This window comes from Labrus mixtus, chromosome 3, assembly GCF_963584025.1.
Source record: "Labrus mixtus chromosome 3, fLabMix1.1, whole genome shotgun sequence".
Taxonomy (NCBI): domain Eukaryota; kingdom Metazoa; phylum Chordata; class Actinopteri; order Labriformes; family Labridae; genus Labrus; species Labrus mixtus.
In genome coordinates this window covers 20217367-20239280 of record NC_083614.1, presented here as the reverse complement: position 1 = coordinate 20239280, position 21914 = coordinate 20217367, and positions in this window count along the sequence as shown.

Genomic DNA, 21914 nt, shown 5'->3' with positions numbered 1-21914 from the left:
AAGATATCTTCAACTGTGTGTAAGCTGTCTTGTGTAAATGTTTCCTCTTTTCCTTTCCTCTCTCATGGATATGGAAATTTAGACTCTGCAGCAGGAGAACTTTGCGTAGGTGTGTGTGCATGAGCAAACGGAAAATGTTTTTTTATGCAATTCAGGCAGCAATATTGAGATTTGTAAAAACAGAGTACACTGGAGAATCTGTTTTGACACCTCTCACACATATCTCTGCTGATGTTGGCCTTATGCTCAGCAATGATGGGAGGACTGAATGCTGGGGCACAGATGGCAGCAAGTGTCTCATAAACTTGCAGCTCTTGAATATTTCAGTACACAAGGTTGAAGAGACAAAGCACGCTCTCTGCTCAGGTTCAGAGATGCCAGCTGCTGCACTGGTGGACAGCCCAACAACATTTACATTACACTTGCGTTTAGGTGGTGCTGCTCTGACAAAACAGTCTGCACTTCATTCAGAGGTAATATCCATCCTGAAATTGAAATAACACCTGTCAAGCATATCAAGAAACGACTGTAACTTCGGTTGCGGTTGAAAATGAGAGTTTTTTCATTTTTTTTCATTTTTCTTAGTCAGCATTTGGTCAGGGAAGATAAGAGGATCAAGAATATCCTCTTATAAAGTCACAAAATATCACCACAGTTTCTGAAGTCTTTAACAAGCTATTTGGCTGACCAGAGAAAGAAACCTTAAAAGAAGCTTAGCAGTATTGAACTCTATACTTTTGGAGACCATGGACGATCTTACATACATAAAACTGCTGAATGTATGTCACAGAACAATATGTGTGGGCCTAGTCTTATTCATATCAATGGCGCATATAGCTAACAATTCAGAAATAGAGTCAAAATAAATATAAGAAGTGTTTGCAAAGTAGCCTATTGCATTTTGTGTTCCACAAAATCAACCATGTAACTGGATTTAAAAAACAACTAAATCAATAGGCCTACCCCTTTGGAAAAAACATCCTGGCAGCCTTTTTAGTATATCAAAAGGAGATGTAGCTAACACCAATAAATAAATAAATAGCCTAAATAAAATAAATAAATAGTCAATTTAAAAGCCAGTGAAATATCTTCTGAATAATAAGGCTTCAGTTTTGTCATTTATTCCTTAAAAACACAAGACAATTGCCTACTTGGAACAACACAGGCTGTTGGGTAAGGAATTCAAGAAATATGATAATGCTGTTCATAACTCAAAGGAGCATTCGTGGAGTTAACCAGTAGCAGCAAGCGATATGAAAAAAGGCTAACCTTTTGGATAAGCCCCCCATGGATAAAAATGTGGTAGGAAATTACTAGTATTTTACCTTCCATTGCCATACCTTCCATAATGGAAATGTCACAGAAAAAGAACAGACTACTATGAGCTACAGGAACTTCCAGAGGCAATGGCAGCTCTGTACCACAATTACCAAAGTTAGAGTGTAATTCAATTAATTTAACATCATTCTTAACCATAAATTCAAATTGATTGACAAAACAACTAATGCTTGGTTCCTCTTGTTGGTTAAGTTTGGTTGGTTAAGATTGATGACATTTGTAATAAGTGCGATACAAATAAATGTTAAAAATTTGGATTTTAAAACTTTTAGCCAACCCTTGTTTGCTACACTACTGAATGTTTTTTTCTAGTATCAAAATATTTAAGAATTCCAATTGCTTTATTGTCGTGTCCCCAACCAGTCCATGTTTGCTATAAAGTGTTCAATGTTTACTGTCTGTCATTTTATCCGAGTGTTAAAATGTTAACATGAATTCTTAATATATCTGTTGTTTATAATTTCAGCTCGCTGTTATTTGTCTCACTGGGAAACTTTGTGCTGTTTTTTGTGATCAGTTTAATTCATTAAATTTAATGAATTCCCTCAAAAAATGTTTAAAAAAATACCTTTGGTTTTTTTCTTTCTTCCACCCATTGCCACCAAGGATGTGGTTAGCCAAACTATGCAGCACAGAATAACACAATAAGTCAAATATTCAACAGATCTGAAAGAAGTGTGTGAATGCTCTCAAAAACCTTTATCCACCGTTTTACTTCGAAGAGCTATTGATAAGTGGCCAAAAGCTTTCTCTTTGCAGATGTTTTGGAAGCAAAACAGCCAGCATACAGCAATGATTCTTCAACCAAGTTATCTTCAGAGATGCAAGGTTTCCGAGGCCATGTTTCCTTTTACACTTGAGCATTCAAACTAGTGATGCTGTCATTTGCTAAATTGTTCTAGAGTCAAAGTGGATGTGCTTCGGAAACACACTTTAAACCACTTGGGGGTAATGGTAAGAGTAATTGGATAAGTCATCAGATCAAAGTTCTTGTGTGTGATTATGAGAGAGAGGAAGGAGGTCAGTTGTCTCGCTCTGCAGTTTGCACATGTGGCGTTCTGTGCTACTGAGCAACACAAAATGAAAATGTAAGGATGATTTTGAAAAAAGTGGAGAAAAAAAAGAACATTTATTTTCACCTTCAATCATCTCTGCCCTGTAAATTTATTTTGACGAGGTCAGATTAAAGTTGGTATAGAGTGAAGAAAGCCGGTGGTTTGCAAAGTCAAGTCAGGGGAGAGAACATTTCTCCAAGTTCTATTTTGGATGTCAGCTCTTGCCTTGTGTATCACTTTCCTGTTATATAAATCTGCCCAAAATAGACTATTCACCTCTGTTGAAACAGTTATAATGAATGGTATTCAACAAGAGACGATAAATTCAAGTGTTGCAGCAGTAAACACAAGAAGAAGAGCATGCATATGAGTGCAAACAGAAAAACCAGGACATTCAGACATGTTGTGCAGTAAGTTTTCAAGTTAAAGTTACAACAAGTGCTGGGTTTAGAAATGAATGGTCAAAGGTTAAACTGAAAGGAAAATACCAGAGATAAATGACAAAAGTACGTCCTATTTAGTCGTTCTTCCAAGAAGTGAGTGAAGTTATTCATTTGTAAAGTTTTTAAACGGCTCTAATTTGCTGTTACACACCTCCCCACAGGTGAAACCAGAGAAAGGTGTTTGTTGAGGCTGGCAGAGGAAATAGGAAATGCTTCCTTATGAAGGTAAGATACAGCTCCTATTGATACATTAAAAACGCTTTGTTTTGTTTCTGAGCTTCAGTAAATTAATAAAGAGATCCATCAACATGGATTTCAACATCGAATAGTTTTCAGATAGGAACAGATTATTTAGGTAAATGAAACTATTTGAATTTACATGCTTTTTGGTCTAATGTAAGACAATCAAACAAATAATAAAGAACTAGTTTTATACTTATATTATTCATAACATTAAATAAATGTGGCCCTGGCACATATCTTAGTAATGGATAAAACATGGCAAAGCTGGCTGACTTTAACAGTTTGTTATAAGCTACAAAAGGAGGAGAAGAGGATACTAACGAGGTGAAACGTTAAAGCTCAAACTGTTGAGTTTTGTGCTCATTGCTCAGCTGGCAAAAACTAAAAGTGACTTTAAATAGATGAACCCCTGTGCAGTTGTATGTATGAAATAGACTTTGTTCTGTGTCAATTCTGCATGTGGCCTTGAATTTTAAAAAAAAGGATCAATTTCTCCAAAGATGGGATGCAATTTACAAATGAATTTTCCTTCACGCTCGACTGCTTCATAAAAGAATTTTGTCCTGACTCAGATTGAACACAGTTGAATGAATCCATCCATATTCCCGACTTCTTTACAAGACAATGTTTTCCATTTTGTCTCACACAGAAGTCTCACATTTCCATGTTTTTAGGTGCAACAAGTGTTACTGATTGGGCCTTTTTTTTTTCTGCCACCAACCTCTTGTTAGGTTAGCGACTGGAACAAAGTGACACTGCGAAGAGCTCATGCTTTGTCAAGGATGAAGGGGATCTTATTGAGGTGACAGAGCTTCACTCTGTCACTTTCCACAACTGGCACTAAGAAAACGAGTCAGGCTTTCTTTTCTATTATGTTTTTTTTTTTTTAAATGTTCAACGAGGACTAAACACTGAATTCTCATAGAAAGAAAACAATCAAAAACAATTATGACAAATACCTTAAGGCTGCTGCTAACATAGTGGAAAAGTGCTCTTTATTTTCTCTATTTCTACCTGTAGCTATGTTTTTAAGTAGTGCTGTTATCCATTAACTATACATGTTAGTGTCTTCTAATCTGTAGATTTTTAAAATTTATATTGCTTTTGCATTCATTGATAAAGTATTTGTTCTGAAAGCTGTAATGTACGAGTGGAAAAAAGTTCAGACAGCCCACGGCTTTGTGTTTCCCGTTGTGTCCGTCTGATATTATTTATCTTATCACCAACACACAAAACAAAGATAATAATTTAACTAAAAGAGAAAGAAAAAAACAGTGTCTTCAGGAAGCTGGACCACAAAGTCTAGCACGTCCTCAGCATTTGTTAAAAAATATTCAAATAAAATATAAATGCATAACTCAATGTGTAATGTCGCTAATGATGTGATTTGTGGGGTAAAACGTCTAGCATTGTTACTTAAAGACTTGCATGATCCATTATTAATATTGTTGCTTTCTTAGTGTTGCAAGAAGAATCTTGCAGCGTTAGATTTCAATTGTGTTTAATTTCTATCATTTCTTCCTTTATCATGTTATTCATTTATACTTACTGTTGTTCAGGTATTAGGACGTCTCTGTTCTAAAAGCCTCTTTTTTTTATTTTTATTTTTTTTATTGCAAGACAAGAGACAATACACTTATGATACAACACAAGAGACAATTACAGTTAGCACAGGCCAGAAAAGGGTTATATTCATGTTTTACTTGAGTGTGTGTGTGTGTGCGTGTGTGTGCGTGTGTGTGTGTGTGTGTGTGTGTGTGTGTGTGTGTGTGTGGATGGATGGAAAGTCAGAGTGAGAAAAAGGAGGAAAACAAATACAAAGTCACTATGAAACAAAAAACAAAAACAAAAAAATAATAAAATAGGTGAATAAATAAGTAATTTCATGTTACAGAAATGATAACAATATTCATCCAGAATTCATCGTCATTATTGCCAGTCTGGTCACCATCGTCATCACCACCATCAACAAAAAATGTGCGTTGTTATGATGTCAATGGAGACAGGGGGATGTGCCGCAAAAGAGCTGGGGCTCTTATTGGTGAGAACAGTAGATAAGTATACACATAGATAAGCAACAGGAGCCGGAGACGTGAGACGGTCAACTTCCCCCCCTTAAGCCACATTTTCCAGCGTAGCAGCGGGAGCAAGACCGGGTCCAGTGTCTTGACCCATGACGCACCAGACATGCGGCCGCAGGAGCCAGGAACCGGACCACCGACCCTCCGGTCGAGTGATGGTTGGACTCGCCCCTGAAACCACATTGTCTACTGTCCTGACCCATGACACGTCAGACATGCGGCTGTAGGAGCTGGGGACCGTACCCCCGACCCTCCGGTTGAGAGGTCAGACTCGCCCCTTAAATCAAATTGTCTCTGTGCAGCAGTGGGAGCAAGACCAGAGCAAGTCCTGACCCATGAAACTTGGGATATGCGGCTGTAGGAGCCTGGGGCCAAACCCTCGACCCTCCGATCGAGAGACGATCTAACTCAGCCCTCAGCCACATCATCAATAAATTCAAAAACTTAATTTTGCACAGTCCCGTAAAAATAATGTTTGTGAGAACATAATTGTTATATAAGTAGTAATGAGAATGGTGGCAACAAAAACAGTATTAGAGTAGTAGTAATAACAAAAACAACTATAACATAAATCATAGAAAGTGTACCAATGGATAAATGAGAGAGTGATTGTGTTTGTGAATGTTGAGAAGGCTGTCGACTTAACTTCAGAGTATTTTTAGAGAGTGGATGATAACAGGATAAAAAAAATAAAAAATAATAACAATACACAAAATAAATAAAAAATAATAACAATAATAAAAAGTAATAATAATAATAAAAATAAATGAAATAAATAGGTGAAATAATATTATGTAATAGGTCTATATAATTTATACTAACATTATTAACAGATATAATAGTACAGAAAAGGAAGAGAAAATAAATTCTGTGTATTTATGTATTGTTTTTTTTTTAAAAGATTTTTTTTGGGCTTTTGTGCCTTTAATGGAGAGATAGGACAGTGGACAGAGACGGAAATCAGGGAGAGAGAGTGGGGATTGACATGAGGGAAAGGAGCCACAGGTTGGATTTGAACCCAGGCTGCCCGCGTTGAGGACTGTAGCCTCCATACACGGGACGCGCGCACTAACCACTGCGCCACCAGCGCCCCATGTATAGTTTTTTTAAATGGGGAAATAAATATATTAACTAAGAATCAAAATAAATAAATAAGAATGTTTATGTATTTATAATAGGTCAGTAGGTGAATTTATTGATTGTATTGATGTGGAGGAGGGCAGTCAGGAAAAAACAAAAATAGAAGACAATTATAATGATACCAGGAGATATTCGATCATGTTTGTAGAAAGTTCATAAATGATAGCCAGATAGGGTTGTGATTATTGTTGAGGAGGATGTATTTTCCAGAGATGTGTGATCGATGAGTACGTTTTTCCAGTGTGAGATATGTATGGAGGTTTTTGATTTCCAGTTCATGAGGATAGTTTTCTTGGCGATAGTAAGGGCTGTGAGTAGTAGCTGATCGTTTGTTTTGTCTAGTTTTACTGTTGATATGTCTCCTAGTAGACAGAGGGCGGGGGATAATGGGATGTGGCAGCCCAGGAAGCATGATTATAACTCAATAGCCGTTTTCACATATGCACTCCGGATAATATCTAGATAATTACAGGAGGACTGCTCCGGAGATTCTCCTGACCTAGCCGTTCACATATGCTCCTCACAGCGGGGGACTTACCCTGTCACATACTGACGAACAGAAAACATAATGCAGCCATTTAATTACGTGCACAGAGATCGTAGTGGTTGCGTGCAGACACTTTAGGCAGTCACTGTATATAAACGTCATTCTCTTTCTATTGGCTCAAGTTGAAATCTCCGGAGTATATGCTGCCGCGTTCAGACATCAGATCACTCGAACTTTCTGCAGAAAAAATACTAGGGGTCTGGCTGGAGAAACTCCGGGTAAAGTCCGTGCGAAAAATGTGGCTGTTTGCGTTCACACATAGCCTAAAGCCCCTCCGGGTAGCCAAATCTCCGGAGTTTTTCAGGAGATGTGAAAAGGGTTAATGATATTTTTCCAAAAAAACAGGTGTGCAAGTGACGTGAATGTAGCTGTCTGTGCAGTTATGTGTGCAATGTGGGCAGATTTGAGAAGAAGAGAAACCCATTTTGAACATTTTTTGTCCAGTGAGATGAGTTCTGTGCAGTATTTTGTATTGTATGAGTTGTAAATTGGAATTTTTTGACATGAAATAGATCTTTTTGCAAATATGTGTCCAGAACTCGGCATTGGGAGCTAAAAGCCTCTTTAATACAGATTCCATCAACAAATGTTTTCTCGCGTATGACCTCATGCGCCTGTCATTCACACTCCCAAAATGACTGCATGTTACAATGTTAAAAAGTGCATTGATACATCCTGGCATGATGTGTTGTAACCTTTGGTGTGATTGATTTATGCAAAAGGTAAAGGTGAGGCCATTAGTTTGCTGGTTTGAGATCCCACTGTGGGGCCCATTCTGAATTTATAAAATTTCAAGGAGCTCTGATAACTTAATATGGGCTGCCCTTTCATAGGTTAGGTCACCTGCAGCGCGGCCTGCAAATTGAATAAAGAACAGTAATAGAATACAGGATGTCAGGTGGGCTCCCTGCTTATAAAATCATTAACAACAGTGTGTCTTTTCTCATAAAGAAGCCCATTCATTCTGAGTGGGAAATGTTATGAAAGTGTAGGGGAGCAACTCAATTTATTTTTCATTAGGAATTAACTCGGGAGAATCACTGAGAGGGTTAATAGCTGTTTGTGTACATCAGCAGTGTGAACTAATAGGTCTGAAAAAGACTGCTGTACATTCCTTAAATAATGCTCTCACTTTGAGTGCCTCTTTAAGTAAGCTGGAGCCCTCATGTGTAATAATAATGATGCAGCAAGTTAAAGTATTTAACAAACTATTACAAAACATTTTCACTCTGTTTCTCTGTAAAGTACTGCTTCTTTAAATAGACTAGATTTTGTTGTCCATTATATATTCATCTTCATTGTAATGAGTAAGGATACAAGACAGAAACAGAGTAGACCCCCTACGTTGGTCCCATGCTGATGGCTTTGTTTGGGTCATATCAGAATAAAGCAGCAGCTCGGTCAAATCCTCTCCATCTTAAACAGACTTCCACTGAGCTCCTGGTGCTCTCAGCATGACTCAGGCCATGTACCGCAGGAGGTAGAAAACCCTGCCTAATCCCTTCAGTGCTTTTACAAATATCTATATTTCCTCTCGGAGGAGATCTGAAGATTACAGCTACAGCCCGTGTATCTCTGGACAATGAGTTATTATTGTACCCACATGGTGGGTTTTCATCGGCCCAGCAATCTCTTTTATGGCTCAAGACGCTTTTCTGCAGTGGATCGAGGGAATACAGTGCAGTACTTGTTACAGCAGCCGCAACAATCACAGACTTTCATCTTGTTTTCTGTTTACAGGCTAGTACCACTCATTGATTAACCAAAAACTGTGAGAAGCAATTGATTATTATCTTCAAGAATATTGTATGATACTTTTAAAATGAAATATATTTACATGATTATTAATTTGTCTCTGTCATTAGGGCAGTATTTTTGGGGAAAAGTATGTGTGTTAATTTGAAATGTTGAAATCTTATACAAAGTGATTTCTAGTTTGGAGTTAATGCTGAGTAAGCATTAATGAGGTCCCGTTTAGAACATTTTGTTTTAACGTAACACATTTACTAAGTACTGAAAGGATTCCTTGCATTTTATTTTTTTAACCATATATTGCCAATATTTTGTAAAATTTCAAAACAAAAGTCAGACGAGGACTGAATTTTTTAAGGCAAAAAATAGCTAATACTGACAGTTACATTAAAAAATATATATAGACTGATATGTATAAAGATACTTATCAGTTTCTTTTTGGTGAATAAATTATGAAATTACACAAATGGACACATTATCTAAACTATCTAAAAAATAACACATAATCGTTGACATGTTTGAGATTTACAGGTTAGGTTGTACCATCTGAAGTATTGGTCTGACAAGCAGATTGAATTAAAAAAAACACTTGTATTTTTGGTTTGAAAAACGTATCAACTGATAAGACAATGATGTAGAAATCAGAAAAAACATTAGACTAGAGGCAGTATGATTTACAGACTGTACCTCCATTTATATTTTAATTGAAGGAAACTACACCTGCAATGATAAGTCAAAGCAAGAGAACATTAAGATGAAACTAAACATTTACCTAGTTTCTTCAACATCACATTCACAACATTTTATGAACAAAACAATCAATTGATCAATCAAAGGATAATTCATATAAATCAATTACAATAATGAGTATTTGTTGCAACCATCTAGATTTGAGTAGCAGGGTTTTGATCAAAGCGCAGTACAACAGCATGATCTCCATCACTTACTTTTATTTATTCTGTAAGCCTATCCAATTTGAAGCGCTCATACATAAACCTGCTTTATTTCCCCTGCCTCTGCAGAGACAGTGTACATCTAAAGAAAAGGAAAGTGAATCAAATAAACAAGACATTTTACACACTGTCATCTGCAAACATCAGAATATTCAGTATGGATCCCACATTTCCCCTGAGTTTACGTATGTGATCTCCAATCCTGATAGTATTGTCAGATTGTGTACAGTATACACATGTGGGTTATTCATGCAGGTTGTGTTTTAATTAGCTCAGAACCTTTCTGGTGTGTTTCATTAGGGGCCCGATGTCTGAAGTAGTTTCTGTACCAGCAGAGGATGCTCGTGGCATTACAGCCATCTCGGAAGAAGAAGAAGAAGAAGAAGAAGAACCTCTCCTCTTTCTTCCCTGGAATTTCGCCCACCAGGGACGCTCTGCTAATAAGTTCCCTGGGCTAAACCCAACATGTTTTCAACCTTGTTCCATGCAAACATAGTGAGAGAGCTAAAATGCATTTGCTCTCAAGACATTTCTGTAGAGTTGTACAAAATATTCTGCTGCATCCTCTTTGACTTTAAAAATGAAGTATTTGTATCATGAAATATAAAGAGTAGCATTGGGAGCTAAAGACTTTTTTTAGTAATTCAGTACATTCAGTCCATGTTCACTTTCGTCACCACTTCTTAGCAGTGAATAAGGATTGAATAAATTGCTTCAATGAGGGCTCGGCTATTACTGCTCAAATACTTTTACAGAAATGGAAATGAGGGGCAATTGTAACAGCTTCTAATATTATTATTCCACAGTGACCCTTCATTTCACACAGTTTGGGTCCTTTGGTTAAAGCAGGCGTGTTGAAAGTCACACAGGCTTTTTTTTTTCTTTCTGTCTGAAAGGGGGGACTTGTCTTTGCTCTGACCTCTCTGAGGAGTGCTTAGAAGTTTTTTTTTCAGCTGTGTCAGGGTGCCTGACTGTCCAGGAGTGGTCAACCAATCTGCCCTGCTGACACAGAGGAGAGCTTTTTACAGCCTTCTGTGATTTCTTGTGGGGAATCACAACCTTAGGATTCAAAGTACACCACTGAAAAGCAGCTAATATCTCTAATAAATGTAATTTTTTTTTCTGCTGAGAGAAATATTTATGTAAATTACAAAAAGTGAAATCATTTGTGATGGATTCATGAAAACCCCAAAATTAAGCGACCTCTCAAAAATATGTTCAGCACATCAATCCACAATGATCATTAGTACTGGTAAAAGAAAAACAAAAAAACACTTGTTAGTAGGGCTGGGAAATTAATCGAAAATTAATCGAAACCGACATTCAGAATCTCCAACCAACAATCTTGCCCTTGTCGATTATTTTGATTATTTTCAGGGCAGAGTCACGTGACGACACGTCCAATCCGTGACACACATTTTGTCTTTAGGACAAAGATGGAAGATGACGCCGAACAAAAAGGAGTCAAATGGAGAAACTTCGGAAAAACTGTTTGCAAGAAATGTAAGTTATTTATTTTCTACTGTTTTAGAGAAGTTCATTTCTACCTTGAAACTAAAATGTGTCATTTTCATTTAAAGCGATGCTTTGATCTCAGTTCAAAATATTCAATAAATAACCACAAAATACTTCATCACATATGCACTCTTTCATTAGAAAAAATATACCAGCTTTAATAGTTGAGCATATTTACAGTAGAACTGTCAGTGAACTATGAGGGCAAAAAACAAAAACAAAAGAATCGTTCATTAATCGTACTCGAGGTAAAATTTTCAAGTAATCGTGATATTGATTTGAGGTCACATTGCCCAGCCCTACTTGTTAGTCTCATTCTTAATGTTCATTCCTGGAAGGTTTTTTTCTCTCTACTTGCACATCGAAAGCCTTTTGCCATCTTGAGCCGTCTCTTTGTTCTCTTTTTGCTCGTCAGTACATCTGTGTGAGAGTGATGCTTGTTGACACATATTTGGACAGGCCAGAGCCTCTTCTATCAGCGGAAGGTGTCCACACGCTTGTGAAGTTATCACCTCCAGCAGATCAAAGACAGTTGGCACATTATTTATGCATTGCTGAAAGGTGAGGTATTCAGTTGAAGTCAGGCAGCAAAGCATAGCTGCCCCCTTATTCCTGAGTAATGACTTCCTCTTGATTGAGTGCTCCCAGTCAAATTCAGACGCTCGGCTTTGTGTCCTTTCGCTTTGTTCTGTGTGAAAAGGCTACTCTGATACATAAGACCCTTTGGAAAAAGTCGCAGAAAAATAATATTGTGTATCCCTCTTATTCAAAAATACTGCATGAGCTTTTTTCACCCAATGGCATCATTCAATTTAAAGCCCTACAAGAAAATTCTGAAGATTGTTTTCGACGAGGAAAGTCACAGAATAAAATTAAGTTACCATATTCCTTCCTCCAAATTGTTTAGAACTTTTGGGTTATTTATTTATTTCTTCACATTTTAAACAAATAATCCAACACCATAGAATGAACCACCCCTTCTTGTGTTCACAACACTTATGAAGATATAGAAAGGGACTAAAATACACTGGTCTAACTTGCAGGTTGTGTCCCCCAGACTGTGATGATCCTCATAAAAACATTGCTTTAGAAAAAACAACACAGTGCTGAGCCTGAGGCTACTCTTTTGCTCCTCTTTACTCAGAGGCCTAAGGCAACAACCTCGGTCCAGATTCGACAGAATTCAAAATCCGATTGGGGAGTTATGTAACTCGGTCCTTCATTTATTGAGTATATTTACTCTTAGTTTGTAAGCCCCAGTTATGGCTCATGTACTACAGGAATTAAGAGTAAAAGGGGGTCCTGCTTGCTGTTTTGTTGATCTCAGCAGTTTGAGCTGATAATGAACAACCATTAAAGAATGTGTTCCACTTTAAACAAATGTTTCTGAAGAGCAGCGGATGCATTTTTAAGCAACTTGCTCACTAAGGACTATTTTCACTCAAAGGTCATGCAGGATAAGTGGGTAGAAAGAGGTACACCTCGTCACTTTTTGAAGGACTAAGTGTTCTGCACTGAAATACACCACTGGGAGACTCAAATGACTCAAAAGGCCATATCAGCGAGCACTTGCGGTCGACGTTATTTATTTATTAATTTGAGGCCTGTCTACTGACACATCTGAGTGGTCTAATTGCTGCGAATTGACACCGGTTACTGTCCATAATGGGAGCTTGGGAGTCTTTCCTAACCGCGGTTCATTCAGCCGCCCCTCGCTGCAACTTAACTGCCCTTAAAATGTCTGATTGCAACACGGGAGCTGTGGGGCGAGACAGGATTATCAGTCTTTGTTGTGTGACTGTGTCTATTATCCTGACCTCTATTCACAGTGGGCCCTTAGGAGTGTCGCTTCCAGCCACACGGCAAACTACCCCATCCCCGACAAACAACAAGTGAACCAGAGATCTCCCCCCATCCCAATGCACCAGACACTTACAGCTCCCACACTAGGCCAAGCGCTCCACTGCAGGTAAGCCTATCAAATCCCTATTGATTTCATAAAGATAAATTGGAGGCACTTCCTCTCAACGTTATTGCAGCAGACGTGATTGATTTTTTTTCTGTGTTGACTGGTGATATTGTTGCCAAGGTGGGTGACTGCTGTTGGTTTAAGAAATTCATTAGTAGTGAGGTGCTGCTGCTTGAGTCTTTAATAGTGCCATAAAATGCAGCCACAGTATTTGTGCAGTTCTTTTTGCACTGTGTTGTTAGATGCTCCTGTGCTTAACTGAGTGCGCTCCGTGGTTTTGTGTGTGTGTGTGTGTGTGTGTGTATCTGTGTGCCTTAGTGAATGCGGTTTTTGTACAGGGGTGGGCAACTTGAGTTGGCAACTTGACATGCCTATCATTTCTGTAGATACAGCTAGCATGTGTGTCATTAATCATTATCCTATGTAGAGTTTTTACTGATATTTATTTGTCCATTACAAAAAGAGGCAAAATTAAGGTGAAATTTTGGTTGTTTGGGTATTTCTCTTTATTGTTTTGTTTTGTTTTTTAAATCAATTAAATTTGTATCCAGAACAAATACTTTGAACTAAATATGATCATGTCTCACTTTGTTTATATTTTTCCCTTCATTAACACAGAACAAGGAACTTATAGAAGAGTAATAATAGCATATAATTTGAGTAAAACATGGTGAAAATTTAATTGTTTTAAAAAATTTTACATATATGTTTTAATAAATGTATTCTAGCTACCAGCATGGAGTTTGACATCTGAATTATAATTTATTGCAAAAACATTTTACAATATTGATAAAATGTTTTTGCAGTGTATGAGACATTAATGCATGAGAAAACTGCTTTTCGTGCCATTAATCATATAAAATATTATCTTAAGTATTACTTGTATAGTAACCATAAAAAAATCCCTGGATAGTACAAGAATTTAAACATCAGTGGTTTCTTTGTCAAAATGATACTTATGCATGTGCATGTGCATATGTTTATGTTTTTATTTATTTAAATATGACCATTAAGGCTTTCAGCTACATCCAGCTACATCTAAAAATGCATTTTATTCCTTCTCAACATTTAATGAAGTTATTTCTACTGATGAAATTAAGGTAGCTTTGCAGAAGAGGGTCTGGCTGTTTTCTCTTTGTGTTCTTGACTCACTGTGAGAGTTGATGAACAATGCTAGAGGACACAAATAAGGATCCTCATTTCTTGCTCTTGGTGGTTTGTGGATTGAGGTCTGGCACGACAAAGCATCCGGGCGCAATAAGCTTTGGAATCCAGTACCACAAATACATAGCCCTTCAAGCTCAGCTGATTAATTCATCATGTTTATTTCCATGGTGGATGTCATATAACCTATATATAAACTCTGTGTAATCATAAAGATGTCAAGGCGCCAGAAGTTTTGAGGGCTTCTGCAGCATATTTTCAGGATTACATTTGACCTAAAACCTAAATAAGCACATGATGAATGAAGGATGAAGGAAGACAATGGATTTTTTTTCCTATTCTTCTGCTTTTACTACTCGCATAGTGGATGGAAATGTCTATGCTGCTATGGCAGGTTGAAAAAGGAAAGGGCATTGAAGTTAACATCATCATTCATTAAGCCTTTCATAAAAACCAAATATGGCAGCGTGTTGATTTCCCTGAGCCTATTCTTTCAGGAGAACACTGCCGAGTAAATTCTTCTCCATCTGTCTTGAGAACTTTCAACCACAGCAAGTGTGAATTCAATTTATTTCTGCGTGCCCTGATTCACCGCAAATTGCTTAATGGTTTGAAACTCACTCCTGACAGCACCATTAGAGACTTGTACAGAGATAATTTCCAACAAGGGCCATTAGAGATGTTTTGTTTCCATTTTTTTTTTGTTGAAGAGTATCGAAATGGGGTCACCCGACGTATTTGCTCTGTTGGGCAAAAGCAAAAAAGAGAAACTTTAAACCAATTTAAAACAGAACGCTAATTAGAGAAATCACAGATTTTTACAAACCAAAGGAATAAAAAACGCACAATTTAAGCTAAAAGCCAAATAAATAGACCAAATAGGGGCATCTGGAGGGCACTCATCTACCTCCATGAACGCATCATGTAATTAGACACAGTTTTAGACAATTGTTTGAGAACAAATTGGCAATGTTTGACATCTGGTAGTTGTAGGAAATAACCCTCCAAACTCACTCGGTAGATTGTTATTGCTGGAGTTATCTCAAACTCGTCCCACTGTCAAACAGAGCTGCTCCACTGACTGTGGAGCCTCACTTATCCTCCCTCAGCCCACTACATCAGATGGGGATGATTGCAGCTTGGAAATCAATGAAACCACAAACATCCCTGATAATATTCCCTCTTGGGGTGCAGTTGCAGATACTGTTGGGGCACTATTTACCCTTCCACCAGAGTCCGTACTGAAGACATGAGTGGGAGTTTGTGAGATGTACTAAACGGTTTGATGCCCAACTCTGCTGAGTAATCCTCTTTTTTTTTTTTAAATGCATACATTCTTCCATTGAGAAAAAATGACTTTAAAATACAAAAAATAAGTAATCAAAGTTTTATTGTCGGACTCACAATACATGGCATGTTTTTGGATCTTTTTGCTTTGTGCTCTTAAGTATTGAGAGGAAACATCCTGAAACACTTGTACACAATGACACTTTTGTTCTCTGGATTTGTGAGATCATGCCCCCTGGAGAAACGTCCACAGATCTCTAAGTGGACCGATTTGACAATATAAAAGTCTCCCAAGCCCTCCGATCAATCATTGCCTTCTACCGTATTATTCCCCAAACAATAAAAAGACAATATGAGATTAATATTATAGTCTGTTGTTATCCTTGTGGGGCGGGCAGCATCTCCTTGTCTGAAGTCAGCAAGCAGTAAGAAGGATTTGGTTGACGGAGCAGAGCGGGCCAAGAGATTTCTCTGCATTTGAGGTCACTGGTGGATAGCAAAGTTATCTAAAGCCCCAGTTTGTGTCAATCCCCAGCCCCCAACCCCCTCACACACACACGCAGATCCCAGAGTGGGTGTCAGAGATTAGTGGTGCATCCATCCTCTGTGACCTCTAGGAGCTAAAGAGATACTGCATTGCCATCTTGTGACATGTCTAACAATGCAAGGCCAAGACTGCCATTTCAATGCCACGCTACACCACTGGATGGCCCCTTTGTTGAACACTTGCATGTAATTTCAGCCAGCACGCACCATGATGGGTACCTCCCCCCTTCTCACAAACTGGCTTTTAGGTTCTCCAGGGTTGTTCTCCAGAGGCATGCACCGTAGTGGCAACATTTGAAGTGCTATGAAGATATATGCAATTATTTACCAGAATCTGGTGCAGTCAAATCTGTTGGAAGAGTGCAGGGGTCAACTGAGGAGACTATTTTTGACAGTAGAGTCTTTTCGTATATCATGAAAGAATCTTTGTTGTTGTGATGTGGCAATTTGGTTATCATCTTTATAGTTCTGTCTGTAACTACATTTTCTGTAATAAAAATGTCCCTTAAAAATGTACCTAAACCTTAATTTTTTGTCATTTTACCCAACCTTAAGACAGCGATTACAAAAGAAGTCACTTGTCTATTAGTGACTTACTATAGTTCTGTCAGGTGAAATGGTTCCTCCTCACCTACATTTCAGGGAAAATGTGGCTATTGTGCTTTAAAAAAATGGTAATCTCATACAGCTCCATCAGAATCAGAATCAGAAATACTTTATTAATCCAAGGGCGAAATTCAGTCCATAGTCTGGTAATTAATTGACGGACCTTCATGCATGATTAATCAACCGTTATTAGACAGTCAGACCTGAGATTCCAGCATCTCCCTCGTTTTGACTGACAAGTCAGTGGTATAGAAAGACGAAACTAATAGAAGTATTGTCAAAATGTCAAATGAACATCAACAAAATGTCTGTATTGAATCTTTCTACGGCCTCAGTATTCCCTGGCTGAAACCACAGAGCTCAATACAATGAGGAAACTGGCATAAAAACCTTGCTTTAAAATCTGACATTCCTATTTCGGAGACTGTCAGGCCTTTTCCTGGTTTTCTAGCGTTGTGTGATGTATAAATCGTTCCCCTGAGGAGGTGGAGTTACTCCAAACACTAATGATTCAACCCACCATGCTGTTCAGAAAGACAGATTTTACTATAGCTTCTAAAAACATCTGCTGAGAAATATATCAAGGTGGGTATTCACTTTGTTAGAGAATCATCTCCGATTATACCGATTAATTACCTCTCTGATAATCAAATGATCCTACTATGAGCAAGAACAACATACAGTAGTAAAACCTCAGAACATGACATGGTTTGAGTCTTAAATATAAAATCACTGTATAAAAATGTAGGCCATGAAAAACTCACTTATTTTCAGAACACGAGAGACAGACATTTTGACAGTTTCCACACTATATTCGTTTGTCTGTCATATGAAGGAGAAGTAGTGATTGATAATATATTTTTATTGTGCTGGCCTATATGACCTTAGGTAAAACTCATAAGTACATCTCAGTAGGGATATGCTGAAGGTTATAAAAAAAAAAGAATAAAAATCAGGAAATCCTCTGGTCTCCAGAATCTTAGTCTTCATATTATAAACAACTATGTACGTTTGTATAGATGGAGACTTTTATTTTTTGTGTGCCTTAGATTATCTGATTGTTCTCCTCACCTCGTGCCATATCAGAAAAACAAAATATCTGTTTGGGTGAATAAGAAAAATGACAGAAAAGTCATTTATGGTCAACTCATGTGAGAAGTACAGTATTATTATAAATAGCAGTTTATTTGCTAGAGGTGAAGTGCACCATTTGTTAAATAATTGGCTAGACAGCATTGTGTTTTAAAAGCATAGTTGTCAATAATTTGTCACTTTAAATGAGAAATGATTCCCCTTCAGAGGTGAACCGCAGGTTATAAGGATTTTTTTTTTGTAAGCAAGATATTAAGGCGTAAAGTCCTGAAAATATTCAGCCGCTCGCTGCTTCTGGCTGCTGCGTGGAAAGGAAAAAGTAATCACTTGGGAGAAGAAGTAAATTTGGTCCATGCTGCCGGACTGCGCTGGCTGCTTGAATTCACCTGGTTAATAGTGCGAGACATGGCCCTTCAGGTCATCAATTATTATAAATTAATGATTTTAAAAAGCTGCAATTACACCAGGGGTCAGAAATTATTCATAAGCCTGAACAGGGTTAGAGGGACACTCTGTGCCAATATTTTCAAGCAAAGTGGTTCGCACTTAAGTTTTTATTTTCTTATTTTCAGTTTCATATTTGGGCATTCACGCAAACTGAATTAATAAATACCATTAAAATACCTGTATTTTACACAATGGATTATTTGGGGTTCCTTGTAGCTATATTTAACAATTAAAAAATAAATTAACAGGAACTCCATGAATAAAAATGGTGAATATTATATTTGCATTGATTTAATTTGTGGTAAAATAACTTAAAGGGATACTTCACTCGTTGAAACATGAATCTGTATTGACGTTGGGTCATATATGTAGTAGAAATGTGAAATACATTTTGAAGTTGGTGCCTTCTTGGCCATGAAAAGGCAGAAAGTGTCTTTTTGGCTCATGCGGATGAACCCAAATCCCAGAATGCACAACACCGCAGGCCACTCCCACTAAGGTCCTCTAGTTCAGAATCAGAAATACTTTATTAATCCCAGAGGGAAATTCGATCGTTACAGTTTCTCCAAAATATACAATATAACAGTAGAAATATAGTAATAAAAACATTTACAGACATATTTACTTCAACACATGAGGCCATTTCCTCAACTGATTCCGGGATTTCTTCCAGAAAGCAGCCAGAGCTAGTGGCCCCGGCGGCAATATAGCAATATAGCGGCGAGACGGTTGCTGCCGACAGGCCGGTCTTGTGTCGCGGCGGCCCCGGCGGCCAGCGCTAGCGGCCGCAGCAGCCAAAACACAAGACCGGCCTGTCGGCAGCAGCCGTCTTGCCGCTATATTTATAATTTCGCCATTATCAGCTTTCTCCATAGAGCCTGTTAGCATAGCTTCCAAGCAATATGGCGGACGTTAAGTTTCGATTCTGGGAGTGAGTTCCCACCCACTGATCTGTGATTGGTCTGTAGCTTCAGTGGTCGAAAATATGAGGAACTAGCGTTGTAGTTTCACACCGCTAACCGCATCAGCTTCCAGTGACGCAATATGATGATATTTGCGTCACTGGAAGCTCCTTTTCAGACTTAGAAATACAGAACTTTCAAGTCTCAGGGGGAAATGAGGGCTGGATGCACGACCATTCAAAAATACTACCAGTTTACTGCTGATACAATGCTTAATGCAAATGTGTGAAGTATCTCTTTAACTTTCCAAACATGACTGGTTCATACCAAAGACTGTAAATATCAATGGATGGAGCCTGAGTGCTGTCACCCATCTGTTACTGCAGGGGGCTTAAGAGTCCCATCGATTCTCGCCATGCTGAGAATGCTGTCTTAAACTAACTTTCAGTCAACCTAACCTTCCCGCCTGTCAGCTTCGGTCAGCTACCTGCCTTGTTGTGAATAACTTGTATCCTTGTATTCTATCAAAACGAATGAGTTATCAAAAAATTCACCCCCTGTACAGGGTGTGCCGATCAGGACATGAGCTAACCAGACCAATTTCGTTTTTTGAAATCTTGCTGCAATCGTGTTAATAGCTGCTGAAAAAGAAAAGCTTTTTTGACTGGGTGTGTATGTGACTTCCAGTGCTTCAGTGGACACTCCACAAGCAGCAGGACTTTGCATTTCCGCAACAGCTTCATTTTTCTACCCCGGAGGTTGCCGTTTGGTTCATACATACATTTAATATTGTAATTGTAACCTTGAATTTCTTACTTGGGTCTGCTTGAGCCCTTTTTGAAATCTAAAATATTTCTGGAGGAAGTACTTGAAAGAACAGCATCGACAAAGTGCTTTGACTACAGTAAAATATCAGGGTGAAGTAAAATAGGAGTTGCTTTTCATTATATACATGCTCTTGATTGCTGAAAAGAGAGGTTTGTTATGGGTCATGTTTATTGTGGAGGTGTCAGCGGGTCCACACAGCCAGTCTGCGCCGGTATAATGACCATATAATTCAAGTAGTCAGTCCCTTTCTACATTTCAACACAGAGAAGAAGCTGTCAATCACGAGCTGCAGTTTTCCTTTTTAATGTGCCTTTTCAAGTGATGCTAGCCACTCGGGTACTTGCATTCCAGTTTCATGCATGGCGCTTTCATTACATTACAATTTTAGGAGCACTTTGAGGGCTGTTTAAGCAGTGTTTAAAAGGAAACTATTGGAATTGCTCTTAACTGAGTGGAACAGGAGGTCAGGACCTGAGTCGTATACTACCAGTGATACAGCCGTGCCTCAGTACAGGCTTTAACAATATGCCTGGCAGTCAGGAGTTAATGATGAGTATTGGATGGAATGGCATTATCTGCTTAGTGCTCACTGCCACATAATGTGCTACCTAGGCCAGAGGCACAATCTGTGTTCGCACCTAGATAGGACCGCAGCTGTGTGCTCCAGCGAGATAGCGAACCACAAAGGTAGCCATGACTGAAATGCTGATAATATGGATAATGGAATAAGCAACATTTGATGTGTTAGTTTAATCCTATCCCATTCTGACACTCCATCGCTTTATTTATCAATCCATTTTGTGGATTTGCTCCGACTCGGCTGGGAGGAGTTTGGATTTGTGGCTGTAGGAGGGTTTTGGCTTGATTGATGTGTTGTTTGTTTAAAACATGTCTGGTGCAACTTACCTCAGTTAAATAAATGCACTATTCTTCATTCGTATAATATTTAAGCGTTAAATTATTATGTCTTTCATTTATTTTATTTCTTTACATGTGAACCAAATTTGTCACTTTTTTTTTATCAGGGCCAATACTCATTGATCTGCAGAAAAGACATACACTTTACCAGCCAAATATTTGAACAAATACAAGGAATTTGACTCCGGTTTATTTATTTAAATACAACAATGGACAAACGGAGAATAGTTAGGGGACAAAGCGTCCAAAGGATGATAGAATGAATATAACATAGCCTTGAAACAGGTTGCTTATACATGAGGGAGACTGTTTGAAAATATAAACAGTATGCAGGTGAAGGAAAGAAGGTGTGAAGAGAAGTGTAAACAGGCTAGCAGGTTTGCCGAAAATAAATTTGTAATTAGTTGTAAGGTTGCGCTTTAACCCCAGCACAGTTATACATACACTTAGACCAGAGTTACGTTCTCTCAACCAAAAGGCTGGGGGTTCAATCCCCACTTCCTGCAGGCACATGTCAAAGTGTCATTGGGCTTCTACTGCTTCACCAGCGGCCAGCGTCCTGTGAATGAAATGGTACTCTCTGGTGGATAGGCTCTTTACGTAGTGAATGGGTGAATGTGACGTGTCGTGTAAAAGGAGCCAGAATACTAGAAAGCGCGGTAGAAGCCCAAGGTTTTTTATAATTCTTTTAAAGAATATTTACACTAAAAAAATATATATATATTGTGGAAAAAATCAAAGGAGTCCCAGGAATACTATTGAAACTAACCAGCACCAACTTTGACAAAAGAGATGGATTTTTTTTAACATTCTTCCGGGGCGATACTATGCATGTGTAACTATCCAAAGAGTTTAAAACAAAGCTAAATGGCTCACTAGTTATTTATTTCCACCCTCATCTTATTCAGCATTGATAATAGGTGTAAATCCAGCTTATAATTATATTATAAAACTATTTCTGAATTTTAATGAACTCACACACCACTTTTGTTAGCATTATCGTTTTGCTGTTTTACAATTTTATATTTGATGTTTAATGCACAGAGAAAAATATATTTTACAAATATGTTGTCAAATATTGGGAGTTA